Genomic DNA, 6,431 nt, shown 5'->3' with positions numbered 1-6,431 from the left:
TCCCAGGATTCATAATGAGATTGCCGACGCCTTGGCTACTCTGGCGTCAATGTTACACCATCCGGATAAGACTTATGTCGACCCTCTGCATATCCAAATCTGTGATCAGCATGCCTATTGCAATGTGGTTGAGGAGGAACCTGATGGTGAGCCTTGGTTCCATGATGTCAAGGAATACATCAAATCGGGGGTATATCCGGTACATGCCACAGGTGATCAAAAGAGAACCATTCGACGTCTGGCTAGTGGATTTTTCTTAAGTGGGGGAATATTGTACAAGAGAACTCCAGATCTAGGATTACTAAGGTGCATAGATGCTAAACAAGCTTCGACTATCATGGCCGAAGTGCATTCCGGAGTTTGCGGGCCGCATATGAGTGGGTATGTCTTGGCAAAGAAGATTCTTCGAGCAGGTTATTATTGGCTCACCATGGAACGAGATTGCATCAGCTTCGTTTGCAAATGTCATCAATGCCAGGTGCATGGTGATTTGATTCATTCCCCGCCATCTGAGTTGCACACAATGTCTGCACCTTGGCCCTTCGTTGTTTGGGGCATGGATGTCATTGGACCAATTGAGCCGGCAGCGTCAAACGGGCATAGGTTTATTCTGGTGGCCATTGATTACTTTACCAAGTGGGTCGAAGCTGTAACTTTCAAGTCCGTGACCAAGAAGGCGGTGGTAGATTTTGTTCATTCAAACATCATTTGCCGGTTCGGAATTCCCAAGGTAATCATCACAGATAATGCTGCTAACCTCAACAGTCATTTGATGAAAGAGGTATGCCAACAGTTCAAGATTATGCATCGAAACTCCACTCCGTATCGTCCTAAGGCAAACGGAGCTGTTGAGGCTGCTAACAAGAACATAAAGAAGATACTTCGTAAGATGGTGCAAGGTTCCAGGCAATGGCATGAAAAGTTACCTTTTGCTTTACTGGGTTATCGCACTACTGTTCGCACTTCAATAGGTGCAACTCCCTATTTGCTGGTATATGGAACCGAGGCAGTTATACCTGCGGAAGTTGAGATTCCATCCCTGCGGATCGTTGCCAAAGCTGAAATTGATGATGATGAGTGGGTCAAGACCCGGCTAGAGCAATTGAGTTTGATTGATGAAAAACGATTGGCAGCAGTATGTCACGGTCAATTGTATCAGAAAAGAATGGCAAGAGCATACAACAAGAAGGTGCGTCCCCGGAAATTTGAGGTGGGTCAGCTGGTGTTGAAACGCATCCTTCCACATCAGGCTGAAGCTAAAGGCAAGTTCGCCCCAAACTGGCAGGGGCCGTTCATTGTGACAAAGGTGTTGCCCAATGGTGCTTTGTATTTAACAGACATAGAAGGTAAATGTGTGGATATGGCTATCAATTCTGATGCAGTCAAGAGATATTATGTATGATTTCTTTGCTTATCTTCAATCGCATTTTGTACTAGGCATGTTCAAAGTTGGAATGACGAAGGCATTTTATTCTGCTATCCCAAACACTTTTATCATTTGTTACCCCTTTTTGAGCCTTATTTATTTTCTTTCATACCCCTCTTTTGGAATCAGAAGTAGAGTTAGAAATATAAAAGAAAAGAAAAAAAAAGAAAAAAAAAGAGAAGGAAAAGAGAAAAGCAAAAGAAAGAAAAGAGAAAAGAAAAAAAAAGAAAAGCAAAGTAACAAAAACAAAATAACTTTTACTAGTTTGAACTACGTTCGACCTGATTCCTTTTAAGGATACGTAGGCAGCCTTACACGGTTCGGTCCCATCAAAATAAAAATTCAAAATTCCCCAGATTCGAAGAAACTGGGGCAGAAGTTTTAGTTTTGTAAAAAGATCTGATTCCAAAAGTTGTAATTTTGAACCCCTTCATCTTAAATTATTTTGAGCCTGTATGCCACCCTTTCTTTCTAACCCTGTCCAAAACCTACACTACAGTCCAAAGAAAGACCTTCTGATCAACTTTGAGGATGCCAAGTCAAGTGAGATGGAGGTATTATTTACATCATGGGTAGCACCTTTGTTCATGGGCACAAGGAAAAGTGAATAAATGAGAGAGTCTTATTGGTGAAAACCCTCACGGGCACCATAGGGCGATGGTGAGTCGAGAGAAAATTCAAATGAGAGAGTCTTATTGGTGAAAACCCTCACGGGCACCATAGGGCGATGGTGAGTCGAGAGAAAATTCAAATGAGAGAGTCTTATTGGTGAAAACCCCTCGGGGCATTACAAGCCGAATGAGGTTCATGACTTTACAGAGAAATTGAATTATGGAAAACCCGGTTTTGAAGTATGAAGACATGGCATGAACTGAAATGTGATTAGTTGGATGGATTAGGCTGATCAATCCGAAATGCATGTCATGATCATTGGAGCCAGTTGCTTCATTCAGATAAGCCTCTTTTCCATTTTTTTCCATTTTTCTTCAAATAGTCATTTTTTTTCCTAATTCTCGAAGTCACTTCGCTTCGTTTTCTTTTGGGTCTATTTTTCTAAGTCTCTGTCAAATTAGTCTTTTGTTAAGCAAGCAAGAAAGGACTTCAAAGCTCATTACCAGCTTTTTATTTGCACCAAGCGAAATTCGGCCAGGCACATCACAAGTGACATGATTTAGAATGAGCAATGCGGTGGTAACTGAAGTTCAGGTGGTCAAGTGATTCGTGAATTTGTAGGAAATGCAAAGGTTCAACAGTTGTCAGAATGAAAGTGCCATACGACGAGTTGAGTGTAAGGGATTCAAGTCATTCAGAGGTTTTGTGGTCGAGGTCCGATTGAAAGGTCAAACAATTCTTTGTAGCCCGAAGCAGCTAATCAGAATGAAGCAGGATAGTGGCAGAAGCAGACACTTTCAGCAAGGATGCCACAAACTAACCGCCACATTTTCAAACTGACAAAATTTTCTTTGTTTTAAGCAGGGGCAAGAAATCTTGTTTCGCTTTGCCAGGAAATCCCCATGAGGAAAGCATGTTCCAGATAAGTTCAGTTTTAAGTTTTCAGGACCCTCCTGGATAATGGGATCTAGTTTTAAGTTTTCAGGACCCTCCTGGATAATGGGATCTAGTTTTAAGTTTTCAGGACCCTCCTAGATAATGGGATGCAACTAACAATGTACAAACTGGGGCAGAAAATTTTCTCTATTTTGTCTGTGTTGTTGTGATAGCAGGCGCCCACCTGGAGAACGAGGGAATTTATTTCAGTTTTAAGTCAAAATCAGGCGCCCACCTGGAGAACGAGGGAATTTATTTTAAGTTTTAAGTCATCAGGCGCCCACCTGGAGAACGAGGGAATTTATTTCGGCTTTAAGTCAAAATCAGGCGCCCACCTGGAGAACGAGGGAATTTATTTCAAGTTTTAAGTCAAAATCAGGCGCCCACCTGGAGAACGAGGGAATTTATTTCAAGTTTTAAGTCATCAGGCGCCCACCTGGAGAACGAGGGAATTTATTTCAAGTTTTAAGTCATCAGGCGCCCACCTGGAGAACGAGGGAATTCATTTCAAGTTTTAAGTCATAATCAGGCGCCCACCTGGAGAACGAGGGAATTTATTTCAAGTTTTAAGTCATCAGGCGCCCACCTGGAGAACGAGAGAATTTATTTCAAGTTTTAAGTCATCAAGCGCCCACCTGGAGAATGAGGGAATTTATTTCAATTTTCAAGTCATTAGCAGGCGCCCACCTGGAGAATGAGGGAATTCATTTCAGAATTCATTCCAAGTTTAAAGTCAGCATCAGGAGCCCGCCTGAAGAATAGGGGCAATCTCCAGTTTTATTTTCAATTCAAATCAGAAGTTAGCACGAGTTGCTTGAGGAATAAGGTTTTTACCTCGATGCACAGGGTTCAAGATGACCAAAAAGAAGTCTCAATCCAAAATAAAGAAAAGAAAAGGAAAAGAAGTGAATCCGAAATGCAGAAGCGGATGAAAGGATGTGGACTGCTCAAGACATGACTGAAGTTACAAGCTTTGCATGTCGTGGCTTGATCCGAAGAAACCATAGAAAAATGAACTAGCACCTGCAGCTAGCAAGCATCAAGGTTCAAATCAAAAGTCTGCATGAAGAACCATTCAAGACTCAAGATCAAGCTTCAGAAGACTTATAGATAGGAGCATTGTAACTCATAGCTGATAGGGTTGTTTAGTTCCTTTAGATTTTGATTTTTATGTAATAACAGGACCACGGACCGGAGCCTCGACGAAACCTCACTCGACTCCTCAGCCCATCATTCCATCATTCTCTTAAACTACACGCAATCTGATTCCCTTATGACCCGGGATATGTAGGTTGTCCAAAACCAGGACTCGGTTGCACCCTTTCATTTGTTTATTTTCCCTTTTTGAATAAAGATTTGGTAAAAAATTAGTCACACGGCTCACTTTTGTCTTTGCCTAAAAACTCTTCATGTTCCCGAGCAAAGATGGGCAGCTGTGAGCACCTAATTTTTTGCCATACTTGTGATTTTTCAACACTTTTTAGTATGTAAATAATTTTAAGTTTAATCTACATATTTTAACCTTAACTTCATTTTTATTAGGTTTTATTTAAGAAAATTAAAAATTACAAAAATTATATGTTCTAGATTTTAAAATATTTAGCTAGTATTTTTATTTTACACTCTAAATATATATATATATTAATTAAAGCAAGAGTCAATGAGTCATTTCCATGTGGCAAGATTCTTCCTTATCTTTTGTAACAAACTCACATGCTCTCTCTCAAAAAATGCACATGCCCATACACACTCTTTTTCTTGGCCACCAATTAATTCCTATACCTAGACCTATATATTTTTCACTCATCCACACTTTAGGGGGAGAGATACGGAAATAGGAGGATAGTTATAGTGAGAAATAGAGTGGAAAAAGGGCACAAAAAGAGGAGACTAGAAGAACAACACAATCGAACCCCCTCCTAGACCCCAAAAAAAACCCTAGCCGCCCTATCTTTCACTCTCGCTCATTCAGCTATACTCCTCTCACACACATACACTCAATCGTACATGTCTGAAAGGGCTGAGAGAAAGATTTTAAAATTCAAATCTGAGATTTAGAAATTTTTCAAAAAATAAAGAAGAGGAAAATCGTAGGGAAAAAAAAAAGAAGAAGAAGAAGAAGGATTTCAAAAGCTTGCTGCGATTTCTGCTGCGTTTGTTTCATAACTTCTGGATTCTCGAGTTGATTTTTGACTGGGGATTGACGTTGTTTTCTACTAATTCTACTACTGATTTTGCTGAGCTCCATCTTCATTCTCTTGGCCTTTATTTGGCACTTTAAGCAATCCATGATTTTCAGGTACATTTCTTTAGCTCTATATTTTAATTTCAAAAAGTAATAAAATTTCAAGTTTCTTGTTATGCCGTTTGTTTGATTTAGCCTTTGATTTAATAATTGGTTGTGGACTGAATTACTTGAAGTATTTGATATAATGATTGGATGAACATTTAAAGCATGCTTTGAACTTAATGCTAATTTTGAGGATTATAGCCGTGTTAGCTAATAATCCTGTGAACAATTTAGAGATTGCATTATCTGATAATAATCTGTTCATCTACTGATTTTGATTGTTATGCACGAAAAAGCTGATTTGCAGAAGTAGCCTTATGGCAAATGTTTGCAAAAAATTAAGAATTTAACCACACAGCCCTGGGGAGTTATTCATGAAATATCGTGTGGTGGAAGCATAAAAGTTAATCTTAGATTAGCTACTGCTGTAATTCATGTTATGTAAGGCCATAATACAATAGATGTAATCTCTTTGGCTATGTGTTTTGACAGAATTGAAATATTATGAATTGGGTTTAGCTTTTGTTTGTATTGACTTTCATGCATTTCGTGATTTTCCTTCTCCATGTGTGGCTTAATTGAACTTTGGTTTGAAAGAAAATGGGCATGAGAGAGCCATTTCTAGACCCCAGATGGATTTTGGCCATTTCTAAAAGGCTATCACATCTTAGGTTGTATTTCTAAGCCCAATTTTGTTTGTGTTTGAACCCGTTGGAGGCCGATTGATCTTAACCCAGGGTAGTATTATCTTGAGATGAATTCTCATTGAAATAGATAAGAAAGCAACCCACTCATTAATTTAATTCAATTGAAGAAAGATTCCTAAGTCTTCAATATTCTGGCAGCCCACGTATGTCAGCTTCTAAATTTACCTTGATTTGTGTACTTTATCTCCAAATAACCCTATAGTTATAGACTTCCACATGAAATCGCAAATTTTAGAAAAAGTTGAATCACTCTTGAACATCGTAGCTTGCTTTAGGCGCGATTAATAATAAATTACCGTGACTATCGGTACGGTTCCCGTGGCATAATCATGATACGTAAATCACAATTCGAGTGTGCGTTTTACGTGACTCGACCACAACTTCAAACAATAATAAAAATAAGCATGTCGTAAATTGCGGGTACATTTTATGTGGCGCGGTTTGCGATGTGTGCCAAAAC

This window comes from Nicotiana tomentosiformis, chromosome 8 (genome assembly GCF_000390325.3).
Source record: "Nicotiana tomentosiformis chromosome 8, ASM39032v3, whole genome shotgun sequence".
Lineage (NCBI taxonomy): Eukaryota > Viridiplantae > Streptophyta > Magnoliopsida > Solanales > Solanaceae > Nicotiana > Nicotiana tomentosiformis.
Note: the sequence above shows the minus strand (reverse complement) of the source record.